At 40.6% G+C, this 19,612-nt stretch overlaps 1 protein-coding gene across 3 annotated transcripts in view; it reads right to left on the minus strand.

Annotated features, from left to right (window-relative positions):
- LOC144767674 (putative G-protein coupled receptor 33) overlaps positions 1-19,612 on the minus strand; it is a 499,098-nt gene that overhangs the window by 58,895 nt on the left and 420,591 nt on the right. Inside the window, exon 3 of one of the 3 annotated variants that reach the window (XM_078651065.1) lies at positions 9,911-9,979. The exons of the other annotated variants lie outside the window; for them this stretch is intronic. The gene's annotated coding sequence lies outside the window, so the exon portion shown is untranslated. The remainder of the gene's footprint in view (positions 1-9,910; positions 9,980-19,612) is intronic. 3 annotated transcript variants of the gene reach the window in all.

Here is a 19,612-nt window from a genome sequence, read left to right on the forward strand (position 1 = left end):
AGTCCAGAAGTATGAGCATGCAACATTCCAAAAGATATACAGGAGTTTTAGTTAATACACAATTCATAAGTGAGAGTGAGTGGAATTCACGAAGGGGTACAGGATGTCTATGTGATACATAGTTCAGAAGTGTGTGAAAGCAGATGCCAAGAAGAGTTGCTGGATGTCTAGCTAATACACAGTCCATAAGTGCAAGAGAGCAGCATAAAGTAAGAGATACAGGAGATCGAGCTAATACACAGTTTTTGGAAGGTAGGGACAGACCACTAACAATAAGGCCAACAACCAATTTAGATGGTGCAGTCAAGGTCCCAAAACATTGGCCCCTGACTCAACCCTTGGTAGCTCTCTACAAGCAGGCAGATTTCACTTACGAGATAGGTATGTAAAGCATTTAAATTCACCAATACATTAAATACGTTTGGCAGAACACACCATTAACATCCCACACCAATTTACAAAAATAGGAAATATTTTTATCTTTAAAAGAATGCATTACTGATTAAAATCCAATATAGGAACCAGAGATATGAATTTTTAAAAGTTTAACACTTTCCTGTGCTTAAAAACATATAGCACTACTGTGGGACATCTGGTCACGCTTGCCCAGTCAAAGTTTTACCTCAACACTTAGTAACTTTTCTGTTGGATTTTCTCTTTACGTTGTGCGGTCCCCTCGACCAGGCCACATGCCAAAATCTGTTCCAAACTTCTGGAACTTCTCCCTGAAGTTAATCTTTAGGGTGCAGCATGTCCAAATTACAAATCCAAGAGACAAGAAGCTCTGAGAAGGTCCTTCCTCATCCGGACTACAATTCCCACAATGAATCGGGCCAACCCCTTAAAAGTCCACAGGATGCACTCCCGGCTGGATACTTCATGAAGTAGATAGTGCAGGGAAGTTCTGTTAACCTGTTGCTTTCAGGGAGTCCACTCCTTAATCCTTTTTGAAGCAAGGCAAAGTCTTCAGGGATGTAGTTACAAGTGTGCAACAGGGGCAGTCCTTCAGGGAGTAATTCAGTGTGGTCCAGACTAGGGTTCCAGCAGGCAGTCCTTTGAGTTCTAGTTAAGTGTGGGTGAGTATATTTCAAGAGGAGGGAAAAGATCCCTGATAACACACAGTCCAGAAGCATGGAGGAGTGGTATTCAATATGAGGTAGAAGATGGCCAGGTAATAGACAGCCAAGAAGTAGGACACTGGCATTCAGAGAGAGGTACTGTATGGCCATCTAATACACAATTCAGAACAATTGAAGAGACAAGAAGCTTGGAAAAGTGTAAATCAAGAAGTGGAAGAGAATGTCCAGCTAATACACAGCCATGAAGCATGGGAGAGAAGCATATAAAATGAGGTGCAGGCTGTCCAGCTAAGACACAATTAAGAAACAGAAAAGAGGTGGCATGCAAGAAGATTTGCAAGAGGTCCAGGTAATGCGCAGTACAGGAGCGAGGGAGAGCATCATTCAAGAAGAGGTACATGGTATCAAACTAATATACAGTCAAGATACACAGGAGGGCGACATCCAAAGTTAGGTACAGGATGTGTGATAAATTGAGTTATTAGTTGTGGTAGGTAACTACCCCCTCAAGTAATAATCACAATCCTTGTCAGAGAGAACGACTACAGTCACTACATAACCTTACGTTCAGCTCACTTGTAGTTCCTGAGCATTGCCCAAATGGTCATCCTGCCAGAGGAACAGACAAAATCTCCGCTCTCTAGTCTTGTCTCTTGTTCTGGGAGAAGTTTCCATACCTCATTTGCTGAGCAATTGCCAGAGTTGCACACTCAGAAGGCTGCAGCTACAAGCATTGCAAATTAGGCTATAGGTAGGAAAATGTATCCTTTGTTAAAAGTACATTTTCCTTAACATTTAATAAAAATTCGACGTTACCAATGAAGTGTACTATTAATAAATATCACATATAGTACAAGAATGTAATTTCTAGCCATTTTCTAGCTGGAAATAGCATTATTAAATATAACATTAAATCAAAGTGATTTTCCATGGACTAGCTCACTTGCTACAAAGAAAATAGCTTTTGGGGCTTTTTAACTGTAACCACATGTTTTAACATTATTTTTCTATATTTCCTACTTTTAAATACCATGAACCTATTGCCTATTTAACAGCAAGACATATGTAGGGATGAAATATTAATATTTAAAATAAAGGTGTAGACCTGTTAAAAGGATTTATGTTGACATGTCAAATGGCAGGTTCAAAGCTGCTTTAGTCAAGCTACAATAGTAGGCCTGAGGATGTGTTTACACAGTCACTATAGCTGATGGCACAAAGGGTACTGCAGTCCATTAATGATATTAACCTTAGAGGCCCTGGGTACATTTTCTACCATTTACTAGGGACAAATAGGCAAGTTTAATTTGCCAATTAGGAGTGTACCAATTTTATCATGTTTATAGGAGGAGCACAGGCACATTTTCACTAGTTAGCAGGGCATTGAATTTCACACAGAGCCAGGAGTGAGTGGATCTAAATAGGTGAGTCTGGGGCATGATATTCTTGATGACTGTGTGATGATATAGATATGCCAGCCCGCCCCCTGAGGAGCTTTGCGAGTGACCCAAAGTTGGCACAAACAATTTTACCAACAAGCATGGTCAGGCAAGTCTCCAGAAGCCATGCATAATATTCAGATACATATTTTTAGAAAAACAATGGTTCAGGGGTGGCCTAATGAGGTCCTTAAAAAATATATAAAGCATACAATTAATTCACGCTGGGGAGCTGGAGATGTAGGTAGACCTAAATTCATTAGTTTATTTTCATTTTTTAGCATATATCAAAACATTTCAGGTGCTCATACGGGTGACAAAAAATAAATAAATAAATAAATAAATAAAATAATAATATTCAGATACTGCATGTGATTTTCACGTAGAGTGGCTATTTTCTGCAAGTAATCGGGGACATTTAAAAGTCCCTATGTCCTGACGGAAGCCCTGGACGTTGTGCAAGTCAGTGATAAGACTGAAACATGTTGACAAAATAAGAAAGGGTCATAGGACCATAATAAACCTAGACAACCCTGTGTGGGGCAGTTGGTATCCAGGAGGAGAGAGAGTGCATGGAGCAGAAGCTTCTTGGTGTGTTGGCTGAGTTGTACAACCTGTAACTTAAATAGAGGGACTTCATATCAACTGCTGTAGACTGATACTTCATTACATTGCTGAAGATTGGCAAGAAACTCATCTTGTCCCTCACCCCTACTCCACTGTGAATATTAACCAATGTTAACCAATGTTAGATTAATCACTTTAACCCTGTTTGTAATTCAGCTTGTCATAGGAACATTTTCAAGGCAGGTGACTGTGACTATTCATGGCATTATCTTATATTTTAGCCCATTTTAGGATATAAATGTGCTGCAAGTTACTGTGCATGTGATCCCATTGGTGCCAGTTGCTTGTGCCACATTCTGCATGCCACCACATCCCAGCAGCTCCAACTTTCTCTCTCGACTTTGTGTGTTCATTTTTATTATGTATGATAACAGCAGCTTGCTTGTGTAGTTCCATTTCATTGCTTGCACATCTCCCCGAGCACACATTTGGTGGCAGCAGATGCATTTTACCCACTTTCATATATTGGGCAGCACAGGGAACTGCTAGCATTTCTGGTACCCACCATCTTAGATTGGGAAACATAGTGGCTGGTAAGATTTCGGAGTTAAGTCATCTTGGATTGGGCTGTACCTTGGATATGTGTTATTTCTGAACCACCATTTCGGATTGGGCAGTACCTAACAGAATAAGTGGGTTTCACAAACATTGGAACTCGACTATTGTATGGAGCATTTTAAGGAACTTTGGAACTCGTCTTTTTTTGTGGAGCAACTTTTAGTTTCTGTGCGATCTGCTCCTTGCAGGATCTTCACTCCTGATGCTCGTTCAAAGCAGTTGTCTTCCTCATGCCAGTTTACAGTAGCTGTTGTACTTCCTTCTCTGAGCCTTTTTTCCCAGTAAAGTAGCAATCTGATGTTTAAAGCTTGAGTGCAGTAGTACATCTCCTGGGTTGCCATATACCTTTTGGTAAACGGTGGCAAAGGTCTTAGGAAACATTGGGAGAATGTATCACTTTGTGGAAATTGGCGTCAAAATGTAATTTTTGTGCATATAGTGAAGCACATTTGAGGGATCAAATCATGTTGGGTTGCTTGGGAAGAGCAAAAGAATCATTTAGGCAAAAGGATAATTCTTTACTAACTGAAGTAAGCACATTTGCCAAGACAAGTAAACTTTGTCAAGCCTATGCATAAATAAACAATGGGTGGGCTGCTCTAATAGGAAAAAAGGCGAAATAGAGGTTGTCAAATTTTACAACCGATGCTAACATGCATTAGCGCATGTTATCAGCCGTTTTGCTGACGCCTCGCTTTGCATCTCTAATGCGATGCAAAGTGGGCATCACTGGGCATACCTCTGATGGACTACCTTTTAAATTATCGCTAAATACACATCTCAATATTTACAAGCTGGCCCTCAGGATTTTAGCAGATGTAACAGGGTGGTATCATCAAGCAAATTGCCGTTTTGCAGGGAACATCCCTGGAAAATCCAGCGATGCTCCCTGCAAAACCGGCGATTTCCCCACTATTGCTGGAATATATATCGCCCCTGAGTTATGCGTTGATGATAACATGTTAACTCAGTGATTTAATTTAGCGATAGCCTGCGTTAGGGAAATCAGCGCTAGGCGCGATGGGCGATAATTATCGCCCCTTGTTGTTGTTGACATGCCCCTTAATGCTTAAGCTGGTTCCTAATGAAAGTCCAACTGTAAGTTGCTTCAGATTGTTACTATTAGACCTGAATATGAGAAAACCTTTCCTGATGTCTTTCAAGACAGGTTGTGTTGCCTCAAAGGATATTTCATAACGTTAAACAAAAAGGGTTCTCTGCCTGTCGTAAGTAAAGTCAGATCGATGGACACAATGGTTAAGGACCGGATGCGGGAAGAGTTACAGAAAAGAAAAGAAGCATAATTGAGGTAGTTGAAGGGGCTGAGTGGGTTGTCCCAGTTATAATGGCACATAAAGCTAATGGAGAGGTAATATATTTTGTGGATTAATGTGAATGTGTTGAAGCAGACTATTACTCATTAACCCAACATAACTGAAATGTGGTCTGTTGAAGGGTGACACTTTTTCTCATACATAGTTCTTCTTACCACAGCTCATCATCAGGTGATGTTGCATCAGGACACCCAAGATGTTACTGCATTTGTCACAGCATTTGAAACATTTACATTTCTGAGGATGTTTTTTAGGCTGATTTCTACTGCTGCAATATTCCAAAGAGTGATAGAAATTGTGTTGAAAGGAGTGAATGTAATAGGAGGCTAAAAAAAGTGGCATAACATTAAAAGCCAAGAAATGTAAATTCAATCTTACAGAGATTGACTACTTGGGACACAAAAATCGCTTCTTCAGGTACTGAACCTACTGAACCTAGACGTGAATTGGTTAGTTCTATCAATAAAATGGTGAGTCCTAAGTGTAATCAGGAAGTTATTACATTTTGAGCACATCAGAATATTATAAGAAGTTTGTCCCAAATTTTGCAGAAAAAGCTAAGGGTCTGATTTAGATTTAGTCAGACAGGTTACACCTTCACAACAGTGGCGATTTCTATTTTCGCAGACTGGATATCCATCACCGTTGTGACAGAAAAACCTGTCTGCTGAAATCTAAATCAGGCCATAAATGTATGAGAAGTTTGTTTAAAAAGGCTCAGTGTTGCAGTGGAATGGTGAAAGTAAGAAAGAATTCAATTGTATGAAATCATGATTATGAAAGACCTCTAGTTTACAAGGTTTTGAACCGGGTCATGGAGCCTTTATTATGTGTTATGCCAGATAAAAGGCTTGGGGGCTGCTCTACTATAACAACATAAGGACCATTTCAAGAGGTTTGAAATGGGCAGAATTGAATGATTCTGTGCTAGAGAAGGATGCATTGACTGTTTATTGGGCTGTGCATAAGTTGATAAAATGTAGTGGGGGGGGGGCAAATTTAGGATCAAACCAGATCATAAAGCTTTGAAAGACAATTTTGAAAATAAAGGAGTAGATACCTTCAGGAAGAATTAGGTTTTGAATTTGATGCAACATATGTACACACTGAAAAGAACAATTTTACAGATTGATGCTTATGTCACATTGGTGAGAGTGAGAAGAATGATTTGGAAGTAAAAGGTGATGAGGCAGATGATTTTGATGCCTGTCTTATCAGAGATAGCATCATAAAGGAGGATGAGAGTTTGGGAGAAGTTGGTAAGGATTTGCTTTTGCAGCAGGTGTTTAGATGTCAGCATGTGTTTAGATGTCTCAAGGATGGTTAGAAAGCTGTAGATAAGTTAGGCAATCAATTATCAGGAATGAACATACACATTAGGCTGGGTTTCTGCTATAAGGAACCAGATTGATCCCACCAATCTCTCTGAGCGAAGGCCAGATTGCCTTGGCTCATGAGAGTTATCTTGGCATTTCTAAAACAAAAGAAATACTCAGACACTCAGGTATTGGTAACTAGGCATTAATATCCAGGAAGAGAGATCAGTAAGAGAAGGTCTGGAGTATTTACATTCTGATAAACAATTAAATGCAGGGTGCAGCCCATGGTTTTAAGAAGAGTACCTAAAGAACCTTTGGCTGATGTCACTGTGGAAATTTTAGGTCCTATCAGGATTTTAAAGGCATCGACAAGTATGCAATCTCTTTACTAGGCATGCACTCAAGATGGCCTGAAGTTGGAATCACTAGTTGTGTCAAAACTTGTGATTTGAGTGATTTCCTTGATTAGGTGTTTGAGAAAGAAGATTTTACTTCCACTTGTTTGACTTACAGCGGTGTTCATCTGCTTCCAGGGAAAAGGCATCAGAAAACTACTGTGTTGTATATCTGAGGTAAATGGCATGGTAGACATGTTCAATATTGTATTAAAAGAAACAATACAGGGAGCAGTTTTGGTATGATTATGTTGGACAAACGTAGTACTTTTGAAAGATTAGGAATTGCAGATTAATACCTCATACAACAACAGGGGTCACCCCATTGGAATTGAAGAGGAGGGCTAATACATTTATTTGTTCATCCTCTGTGAATGATATGTTAGTGAGTGGTATGAGTGTTAATCATGATGCAGAAGAGTGGAGAGAAGTAGAACAACAGAAGATAGTTCAGAGACAGGGAAAATGTGATGGCCAGAAAGCCGTGAAGAAGACTTTGGTGCAGGTGGGTGATGTGGCAAAGATAAAAAAACCCATGGAGAGGGACTGCACAATCTAATTTCTTATCTACCATGAAGGTGATTAAAGTATTCACGATTGCTGTCAGGACAGAGGATCAAGGGATCTGGAATATGAAAAGATTTGCAAAGATGCCTGGTGTGAAGTCTTCTAGTGGTTATGTAAGTACTAATGAGAAAGCTGAGTGGTCCAATGCGGGTAAGGGTGTGAGGAGAAGTGAAAGATGATACAAGAAATCCGCTGTTTGAAAGAATATGGGTAACCTTTTCATGACGGAAAATGTCTTCTATTCGGATTCTAAAACTCAATGATACTCATGTCAAATGCTTTTAGGATCAAGTGTTTTCTCATGTGAAATGTTTTACGTTCAAGTGTTTTCAACTCACCCGAGAGTAGTTTGTTTATGGGTATAGTATTATGGCTTTCTCTGCTCAGTTTATTTTGATGTTAATTTATTTTTCCTACCTTTTTGTTTCAATAAAGCAAGGGTGATGTGCGGTATTTTCTGATTATGGAATGACAATACTCATAGTGTTTTAGAGATTCAGTAAGTAGTACGTTGGGAGGTTGATAGTCAAAAGAAGACAGAGAGCTTGGAACAGAAGCTGAGGTATACAACCTGTAAATTAAATACAGGAACTTCATTTAAACTGCTGTAAGCTGATATTTCATTACAGAGAAAAAGGATGTTCCGCTAATACACAGTTAAAAACTAGAAGTGTACTAGAACAGCATTCAAGAAGAGGTACAGGACACTGAGCTAATACACAGTCCAGTGGAGTGAAAGAAAAGGGAGATACAGGATGTCACCTAATGCATAAAACACATTTGGGAGAGCAGCATTTCATAATAAACCATGAGATGCTCCGGTAAATAAATGAATGAAATTGACTAAAGAGTGAGATTTTGCCACTTACACTCAGCATTCCTTAATAAACGTGTTCAGGATCTTTACATATTTGGCCATTATAGTCAATCAAGGTCTCTGAGACATGGTACCTTGTAACATGAGGACACTGAGGCAAAATTGAACATTGCACCACTTTTTAACTATTTCTTTAGATTGCTTGCTCTGGTGAAGCCCATTTTTAAGAGAAATGGAATCTCAAAGTAAATACTTCATATGGGATACAGCAAAATGTAGGCTTAAGGTATCTAAATGAAATGGTGCAACCACTTCTTTTGGCAAGTAATCGCCTCTTGTTATATGGTGCATTCAATGGAACATTACCCATACATATGACCGTATTCCAGCATGGGTACAGATAGAAAAAAAAATATTGTCGTTTCTGGGTAAATTGATATGTCATTAAACCAACTATATACTCCACTCTTTTGGCATGGTGCTCTTTAAAATCAATGGCCACATCTATGTTGAAGTGCTTGTCTGGAAAAAACTAAGGTCCTAATCAATCCCTTTATAATTGGTGCCTACAGAACATTTTAAATCATTCACTGAACTTACATATGACATTGGCCTCCTTACATTGCAACTATTGAGATTTAACCAAATACTGCAATTGCATAACATCTAAGCTAGCTCTACCACTATATCACCCTCCCACATCTCCAATATGGCCTCTCTAAATATGCGAATAAAAGTGTAATATCAAGCGTGGCAAAAACACCTTCCAATGTAATTTACTTAGGGATGATAATTGGCCAAATATGCTGTGTTTCATCAAAATGGGCTCAGAGAAAGCCATGTTAAATTAAATGTTAAGGGTCTCCATGATTGGCATTGGGCACCCAAGATACTGAAACATTCCAACTTGAGCAAATCTTCAGATTGTTTGAAGTGTGGCTACTTGGGTTGTAATGCATATGCTTTGGCCGTGCCCTACCCTAACCCACTATTGGACACTATACCGGCTTGTGATGGCTGCTTTAATCACATTACATGTTTCAAACATAACTACTCCTATTGCTAATTGGGGATGTTGACTCTTTACATCGCTTTAGGTCACAAAATTACCTATGCAGAGAAAATAAGTCCCGTATTGCCTTAGCAAATAGGGGCTAGCTTAGGGAATGATGACATGGCTGTTTGTGAAGACTAATTTACAGACTCAGAAATCAAACTCAATTTTCAAAAAAAACTATTGGGACATTTATCACACTTGAATTTACTACTATGATGTATGGTTCCTTGTGTGTGATAGTCTTCTCGAGCTCATGATTTTGTGGACATTCTTTGTTACCACAGTGACAGCTGCGGCCCATGGAGGAAGTTCCGCGGGGCAAAGAGGCGGGGTGGGGGAGGGATAGGGTGGGGGTACTAAACACCGGAATATGGACAATTGGAGGTAAGTAAAAAATATAATAAATAAAACAAATTTCATAGCGCGCTGCATCAAATTTTGCAATGCTGGGCGCGCTACGAAATTTATTTGCAGATGAGTGTCTGCCTGAATCATCCTCTGGCTGCCAGCGAGTGGAACCCAGAGTCAATCATAAAGTTGAAGCCTGATTGTTATTCAAGCCAACTTCACGGGGCTGAGGAGGTGCAGGCTGTTTTTGGCCACAACATATTCTAAGATGCGAAGGGAAATAAAGCTTCTGCCATTTATACCAGCACCACAGGGAGCATTAATTGTAATGAGTGTTGCACAAACCAGAGTAAAGAACATTGGTGCATACCTGAGTAGGAGACCATTAGTTATGCGCCCGCACTCCTGAGCTGCTTCACGGAAGTGTCTACCTTTTGGACTGGTTATCCCGCACCATCATGAAACATAAAGAGAAGACAAATTTGAGTGTGTAGTTTTTAAGTGGCTACTATTACCAGCAGTCGAAAGGAGAAACACAACAATGTGCTATTCAATACTTGGAGGTATTTGCTCCTGAAAATAATTTTATATATATCATTCCAAAGTAAAACACTTGATGATTGATAACCAATCCTTACAGTCATTAACTCTTCCCCCAATGTTTTTATCTTTAGCTGGCCCACCACTGATTATATGAGAGGAATGGATTCACAACTTTGAAAATTAATTTGAAGCAATTAATGGCCTCAATTTTAGACCATCGGGGCAAAGAGCTTTATAAATCAATGCATTAGGCAATGAGGGGCAACATGTTTTTAAGTTCTAACTAGTTGCCAGGGGCACACAAATACGGCATTAACAGATGCTTATCTGGAAGCTTAGAATTGGTTATTTTGGCAAGCAGGTTAATATTAGTATGTAAATACACAAATCTTTGCTCCGCCTAAAAGAGGTCATGATTATTTAGAGTAGTAGTATTGAGTTTTACCTGCTTTTATAGATCACAATGGTCACTAGTCAGTGAAGAATATTCCCTAAATTATGTTTAGTTCGTTCCTTCTTTCAACCATTGCAGGGTAGAATACTGATCTGTGCAGTAGTTTTTCACCTACATGACCTAACATTGTATGATTGTACAGATCATAGAACTGGGCTTGCTAGGACACATATATTGTTCTATTGTCGATGCTGATGATATGAGAAAATCAATAAAGTTTGTTTACAAAAAAAATGAAATGGTGGCTAGTTTGTGAACAGACTGAGGGAATTAGTTGTCAAATGTTACTTTGAGGAAATTAAAGATCAAATGATCAGAGATCAACTAATAGTGCAATGTAAAAATAAAAATGCAAGAGAGATTATGTGCTGCATGGAATCCCTCCTTGTAAGAAAAAATAGGCATTGAAAACATTGTGGAAGAGTTAGATATGTGCATGTGAGAGATGCAACAAATGGATGGGAGGAAAGGTGAAAATGTTAATGTAGTTCAGAGGAGAGATAGCCAGGCAAGGTTTTCCAAGGATTGGACAATAAAGGGAGTTCAATAGAGAGAAATAAAGATAAACAAACTCAAAGCTACAATATGTCATCATTTACGGCATAGACTTCAAGGGATGTTTTGTGAAAGACAAAGATTGTCTTAAATGTGGGAAAAGGTCACATAGCAAGGGTTTGTGGAGACTTAAATAACTTACAGGTTAGGTGTGTGGATGAAGATTACTAATTCACAGATAGGGTGGTATGCATTGAGGATAAGGGAAATGCAAGGAGAACCAGACCAAAAGATGATTTTGTGGGAATCTCCATTCACAAATGAATACATTTAATGGGTGACCCTGGTTCTATGTACACCAATATTTCATAATTGTTCCGTGAGAAGATGGGCAGCACACTTCATTACATCCAAGAGACATAAAGCCTAAAGGATATGGAGGCTTTATATAGATTTTTGAGATCCATGGAATCCACCTTTTCATTAAGGTTCAGGAAGCAAATGGATAAATTCATTCTTTCACAAAATGCACCTGCACTACGGAGGTGGGTTCAGCATTACAATATAGAGATAATACAGTTCCCTGGGTCTAATGAACAAGTGTTGGGTGTTATAGGTAATTAGTCAGTGGAAGGTAGAGTTGAAAGTGTGTTTTAAGAAACAGCTGGATCAATAAAGGGATATGTACAAGAGATCCATTTTAAAGAAGGAGTTTTAATAGTAAGACACAATTAAAGGAAATTACCCATTACAGTTAGAGACAAAGTTAAGAAAATGCTAGAAGACGTGAGAATCAAGGGTATTGTAGAAGTCATTGGGGCTCCAGAGTGCCTGCCTCTTGTTGCAATAACGAAAAAAGCAGATGGTTGTTTAAGATTTTGTGAGGATCTAAGAAGCCTTCACCAGTGTTTAATGATGGATGGAGCTTCTTTACTGAACTTTTCTGAAATGGTTTTATTACTCAATAATGCCAACTTCTTCACTAGAGTAGACTTGAAGCATGCATACCTCTCAATTCCAGTCTGTTGATGGTGTTTATTACTATGGAAGTTCATTTTACCAAACTTCCCTTTGGGTTAGCATCAGCTGCGAGTGTATTTCAGCGAATGATGAATAGTTTGTTTAAGGACATTTCAAACGTATGGTTTTTCCAAGGTGACATACTGAATTTTAGAACCACAATAGAAGAACATTATGAGGTTTTAGTAGAAGTGTTGAATGCATTGAGGAAAGTAGGTCTTACTTTACGTAAAGAGAACCATCAGCTTTTGTTGACACACATTGAATATTTGGGGTACGCCATTACAGAGTAAAGAGTCATGCCTAATGAAGATTTATTGAAAGCAATCAGGTTGGTCCCAGTTCCACAAGGAAATGATCAGTTGAATTTATTCATTGGGTTTGTTGAAAATGTATGCATAAGTTGTGTATAAAATTGTAGTCAAAACAGATACATTGCGACCCATTGAGAGAATAATGAAGGAAATATAAATAATTAAAATAGAAGAAGAGACAAGAAGAAACTTTTGATTGTGTCAAAAATTAGATTAGGGAAGCAAAATGTAGATTCCACTCAGTCCTAAATGTATGAACATATTAATGGCCGATGCAAATGCCCATGGGCTAGGGGCAGTTTTATCCAAACTAAAAGTGGGAGTTGAAAAGCCTGTAGCCTTTGTTTCAAGATTACTGAATACCACAGAGCACAATTATGAAATAATTCTGTGTGAAGCTTTAGCAGCTGCTTGGGGGTTGAATATTTTTGAACATATTTGTAAGGTGTGACTTTCATATTATGTAGAGACAGGGCTGGACTGGGAACCCAAAGTAGCCCTAACAAATGTTGTCAGACCAGCCCGTGTATGATCTATAGTGAGCGATCCTGACCACAACATTTGGGAACAAATGAAAAAAATGGTGCATTCAACAACACATTTTTCAGTATATATTCAACAATATTAGCTTTTAAAACATAGCAAATGATGACCTTACAATGCACCAGAATACAACAATCCTTATTGGGGCTTCAATGATTCCCTCACTATCACCAGCCCTCACATGTATTTCATTTGTTTTATAGCACCTCTCATACCAGTTAGAGCATTTAACACTACACACACACATACAGAGGCAAGGAATCATATGAGTGTAAATCAGTGTATAAAACATGTTACATAACACAAAGGGCACTACAAGGGGTAACATTCACATGTTATTCAATCCATACTGGTAGGTATTTTAAAAGAGTGCTTGCTGATCGAGAAGTACAAACTCATGATTCTGAACGTAACACAGTTGTTAGGGCCAGCTTTAGTAATGAGAATTTATTTCTACTTAAACACACCCTTTTTTAGCAACATGCACTTCAGCACTGGTTAGCAGTGATAAAGTGCACAAAGTCCTAAGGCCAACAACAATTAGATTGGTAAAAATGGAGAAGTAAGGAAAAGAGTGTGGAGGGAAACCACCCTAAGGTTTAACACCTTCAACCCGGACTAACCCTTGTAACTCCAAGGGTCAGTTGTCTGAACTTCTGTTTTGAGCTTCAGGGACACAGCAAGAGCTCCAAAGACCTCCCTGTAACTGACCAGCTGACCTACTGCAACAGGGCCTGCCTTTACCTGCAACTGGACCTGCCTGAGCCCTGCTGGCTGTCTGCTAGAGAGAGTCCCTGATCCACAAGATATTTCTCCCCAGGTCCTGGATCCTTGACTGGCATCAGCGTGCACTCAAATGAAGAAAAGGGAAAAATCATGACATTTTGTGTCCTTCAAAAGTGTGATTGGGCCCATTCTTGCCGAAATCATGCCACCAGTTACAACCGGTGACACAAGGTCTGCACTTCGTGCTACTGCCACAACAGCCACGGTGGCCACCAATGCAAAGATCTGGCAACAACCCTCTGTGCCGCCTGACAGGTTCTCTGTGCTACAGCGACGACCATCTGCAACACCAGGCTGCTACAGCTATGACCATCCATAAGACTATGAATCATATGAGTGTAAGATTAACATGTCATCCGTACTGGTAGGCATTTTGTAAAAGCACTTGGGCTGGAAAAGCACAAAGTCAGGATTCAGAACATAACACAGTGGTTAGTGTAGCTTTGCAAACGTATTTCTACTCAAACACACCCTTTTAAGCAACTTTTGGACAATGAATGCCTTGAAATAAACATACCTTTCTAACCTTTCCCATGAAGGTGGCATGCAGCTCTTTTTGCTCACTGTGCTAGATTATGATTGTAACTCATGACCTGCACAGAGAAAATTAATCTCTTTGACAAAAGCAGTTACCCACTGAAATGTGCAAATAAAATACTGTTCTGTGATATGCATGGTACATGTTCTTTGACGCAAGTATATTAACCCTCTGTGCTGCCTTAGATGAGTCAAAACTGGCACTAGACAAAACTCTGATCTCTCTCTAATAGGTATATTAATCCATTGTCACTAGAGTTATCTTGACACTTGTAATATTGCCTGAAAACTGCTACATATTCAAGGAACTCCACAGCGGGTGCTTTTTAAACTGCTGCACTGCTACAAAACTGACCAACAGTAACAACGCTGGCCCCCCAACCTTCCACCCTCCCAGCAAAAAGCCTGTTGCCTGGTATGGCCAGTCCGTCCCTCCTTGCAGATCATAAACCATTGCTTAAAGGATTACAACCAGGAAGAGTGAAAAAAGGTTTCAGCGAGATTGGCACGATTTGTTTCATGTTTGCAAGATATATAGACATAAAGTGGAGCTTGTAGCATGGTGGAAAAATGTACAGTCTGATTGCTGGTCTTGACTTTCTTTGAGGCATGATTTCCCCAGTCTTTTTGCTTCTGACCTCCTGTTTTTTGACTGTACGCTGCATTTCGTTTTTTTGCTGGTTTTAGGACCCTGGGCACTTTATCACTGCTGATCCGTGCTAAAGTGCAAGTCCTCCCTGTATAAATTGTATTGGTGATTGGTTTATCCATTATTGGTATATTTGATTTACTAGTAAGTCCCTAGTAAAGTGCAGCAGGTATACCCAGGGCCTGTAAATCAAATGCTACTAGTGGGCCTGCTGCACCAATTGTGCAACCCACATGAGTAGCCCTGCAAGCATGTCTCAGACGTATCACTGCAGTGTCTGTGTGTGCAGTTTTAAACTGCCATTTTGAACCCTGTAAGTGCGCCTACTTGCCAGGATCAAACCTCAACTTTTACTACTTGAAAGTCACCCTTAAGGTAGGCCCAAGGCAGCTATATGGACAGGGTGCAGTTTATTTTTTTACATGTCCTAATAGGGAAATACTGCTAATTTCATTTTTCACTATTGCAAGGACTATCTCTTCCATAGGGTAACATGGGGATTGCCTTGAAATAGCTATTAAGTTTAATTTTCCATTGGGAGTAGATGGAGATTTGAAGTTTGGGGTCTCTGAACTCACAATTTAAAATTGCATATTTTGGTGAAGTTGGTTTTTAAATTTCATTTTGGAAAATGACACTTTTAGAAAGTAGACATTTTCTTACGCATCCATTCTGTGCGTCTGCCTGTCCGTAAATCCCACGTCGGGATTGGCTGACATTTGGGCTCTTGTGCATTCACTTTAGATAGACTCTAAGTGTGGCTTGTATATCCTGATGGGTCATCACCGGGTTCGTGGGCCTTCCTGAGCTAGGGAGATGGGAAGGGACACCTGAATAGCTGTGCCTGTCCTCACAAAAAGCTGTCTCCACCCCCCTGTAGTCTGTCTGTAGCCAGGTCAGGGTAAGGCATGTTCTTGTGCACTACAAAGACTTTCTTTTGAAGTCTGCCTACTTCAAATGCAGAAACATATATAAATACTGGAGCTATGACAACATAACTTTGGAACACTTCTGGACTAAAGACATTCTTCCTGGATGAAGAGCTGGACTGATACTCTGCCTGTTGCCTTTTGCTGGCCTGTTGCTTGCTGTTTCTGTCCTGGGAGTGAAAGGACTGTTCTTTGCAGTCTGTATCCTGCGTCACAGGTTCTCTAAGGGCTTATGTGTGCTCGCCTCCTTTTGAGATGTCTCAGGGCTCTGAAAGACTTCACCTAAAAGTGCCTGGGCTCTTCTGCTGAGACTTCTGACCTGCCAAGTGGTGCCACATCCAGTTTCTAGGCCTTTGGAAGTATAATCTGGTGATCTCAGACAAAAGTTCATGCATCGGTTCCCAGCAACTATTTTATTGATGCACCGCAGCCCAAAATTGCCGCATCGCTGCTTTGCAGCTGAAGAATTGATGCAGTGACTGCAGAGTGACTGAAACATTGCTGCATCATCAGTCGTGTGCCCTATGTCACCAGCGTCCGTGGCACCCACTGTGACTCCTATGCCTCCTCCTTTTGTGGCTGTGGAAATGACACAGCACCTATTTCGCTGCTGTCGCATTGATGCAGCGCATCTTGATCTACGATGCATCATCCCTGGGTGCCGAGTTTTTATCGACACCGCAGTAAAGATATGAGGCTGTGTGTCTGGATCATGACACCACACCTCCCCTACCAACAAAGAATTGATGCCTCACCTCCCGTTTCAGCAAGTATTTGATGCATCACCTCACCTGTCAGCAAGAAATCAATGCATCACCTCCCCTGCCTAGCAGTAAGGAACCGACGCATCAGGTCCTCTGCAGTTAGGAACCACCGTATCACCCCCTCTGCCAGTAACAAAACGATGAATCACCTCTTCTGTGTAGTGAGGAACCTACGCACCACTGTGCTTTCCAGTGCCTCACCTTCCCTGCGGACCTCATTGTCTTTGTTTTTGATGCATCTCAGATACTTTGTGCAAAAACAACTGCATACATTGATTTCTGTGGATTAAGACTTATTGAACTGTTTGTAAGTGATAACTTTACTTATTTATGTTTGGTTTTTGCCGTTTTGGTCTTATTTTATTTAGGTAAATATTGGCTATTTGTCTAAACGGGTGTGGACTAATTTTTTTCTCTATGTAACTGTGCATGTATTTACAAATGCTTTACACGCTGCCTCTGAAATAAGCCTGACTGTTCACACCAAGCTACCAAGGGGATGAGGGGGGTTGGCTTCCTAACCCTGACTAGAGTGAGGGTCCCTACTTGGACAGGGTGCTAACCACTGTCAACTAGGACCCCATTTCTAACAGACTCTGTTGTGGCAAACATCACAGATGTTTTGGAAGCACTGATCGGTGGACTTCTTCTTGGAAAGCAGACTCGATCAGGTGCAGAAGAGACTTTTTAAAACTTCTTTAAAGTTTTCTCTGATTAAATTATAAAATATGGGAGTGAAGCAGACATTAACACATGATGCAACGGTTGCCACCAACATACTTGCTTGTATCTGTAAGTCTGGGACAGATCTTCTGAAGAGAGCACATGAAGAATGACACAACAGAGACCATTATGACTCTGATGAATTAACTTGACCTGGCAAGGTTTCTCAAATTCACCTTGAAGGCTATGCTAACATAGAAGGAAGCGATGAACATGAATGGTAAAAGAAATGCAACTACAAACCTGATTAGGAACAGGAACAAGTGGAATTGTTCTCAACTGGTTTCCACAGACACAGGGAAGCACTGTATTCACAAGGGTACAGTGCACTCCATGTGTTTTCCCTTGCGCTGATAATAACAACCAAGCACCAATGCAGACTCCCTTGAGCCATGGTGCAAAGGTGCCTGCGTGGATCACAATTGTTCTTTTTGCAGCTGCGCAGGGGTGTGCACAAAGTTGGCACATGTTACAGTTAATATGAAATGATGAACCTTGGCTCTGCAAATATGTTAGCATTAACGCCCTGCACTTTTTCATTCAAAATATGGCCCATTGTCCACTGGTGTACATGACTTGCAATCTACCACACAACCAGTCATATATTTGTAGATGAGAGGGGTTAAAGTGGTCCATTCCATGGCAGCTGACACCTGTGTGGTCTGAGCCTGCATGCCAGAACCGCTGAGTACCATGTAGTTTGATCTAGGGGAGCATAGAATTGAGTCTTGAAATGTCCCTATGAGTAGGCGGTACCCATGACCTACATACCCCCCATCCCGCAGGTTTGTTGTTTCTATTGTGACATACCAATCATATGCTAGGCATTTGCATGTCAGGTTCATGTGTATGGGCCCAGGAGAGACAGAGGGGAATATTTCACAGACAGGTGGTGCAGAGCAGCTCAGCGCAAGGAACCATTTTGCAGAGCAAAGCTGTGTGAATTGGAAATTGCAGGCTTGAGCTGTGTTTAGGAGGATACAACTCTTCCCTGTGCTTGGAATGTTGCTGCTCTTTCATTTTGAGGTAGGATAGTATAGCTAGTAAGGCTTGCAAGGCTGCCCTATGCCAACATATTATCCAAATGCGCATGAACATTCCATAGATCTACTGTCTGACCTTGGATGAGCCAAGTGGCTACTACTTATCCTACAGACAGTACCTCAGAGCACAGGGACATAGCTGCGTAGGGGATCCACATTATGTGGCTCCCCTCATTGGCCCTTGTTAGGATTTACCCTGTTGGCGTTGTAATTGTTCAAAGTCAGCACTTTCCTGTCCCGCAAATCCAACCACTGACGCCTCAGAGATGATAGCGGACACCAGCTCCTCCAATGGATCAAGCTCCTCCTGGGGCGCTGGACTACCATCTCTGGTCTTTAATGCTGCCTGGAGATTTGTTGTCAGTTTCACCCTTGTTTTGCACTTGCCATCATGCCAACGCTTCTTGCAATCCGTACTTTCCTCTTGACTTCAGCAACACTGTTCACCTTGTTAACTATGAACTGCCACATGGCCTTTTTCCTCCCCAATGACACTTTGGAGATGATGAAAAGCTGGTGTTGGTGCTCCATCACCTCTGTGATCAAGATTTCATTCTCGTCCTGAACTTGCATTTCCTCTTCCTCTTCCCTTGGGACTCTGGCTGGTCATCCTGACTGGTAGTGGAGTTATTGTTATGTGGTGTGCTCTCTCCGGGCTGCTCCATCACTGCTTTCAGGTGAGTGTAACTTTTTTTTTCTCTCTGTGACTTTTTTTTCGGGGGGGTGCCACTATGCCCAGAATAGTGACATTAGGCCAGCTGGCGTGAACTTTCTCACAGCGAATTGGCAGAACGACACTTATTTTACCATACCGTAAATTTCTTTATTTACTTGACACTGATTTCAGCATCAGTTTTTTCAGCTGTTTAATCTTCCTTTCACCATGAGTGCCATATTGTAAATATGACACTAAAATGTAGTTAGGAAGTCTCGTATCGCAGTGATAACATTTTTGAAACAGTGGAGCACCATTTCTTTTAACTATACGTCCAACTTTGTTGCCAATGTCTGTGACCCCCCCATAGCTGTAAATTAACCACTGGTAGCCTGAGCGCCAATTAATCATATATGCATGTATATTGCAGCCAGTCTCATCAACATAACAATTTCCTTTGCTTAATTTCCTTCTCCGCTTTAAATTTTAAGGTCAATCACATACCTCAACCTTTACCCTCTTTTCTTCAGTGAATACTCCTTCATCCCAAACGCGTTCATCTCTTCACTGAGCTAAGATTGCCTTATCAGCCACCTGTCACAAGCAAGTTACTACAT

Source organism: Lissotriton helveticus, chromosome 7, assembly GCF_964261635.1.
Source record: "Lissotriton helveticus chromosome 7, aLisHel1.1, whole genome shotgun sequence".
In the NCBI taxonomy this organism is placed as follows: Eukaryota; Metazoa; Chordata; class Amphibia; order Caudata; family Salamandridae; genus Lissotriton; species Lissotriton helveticus.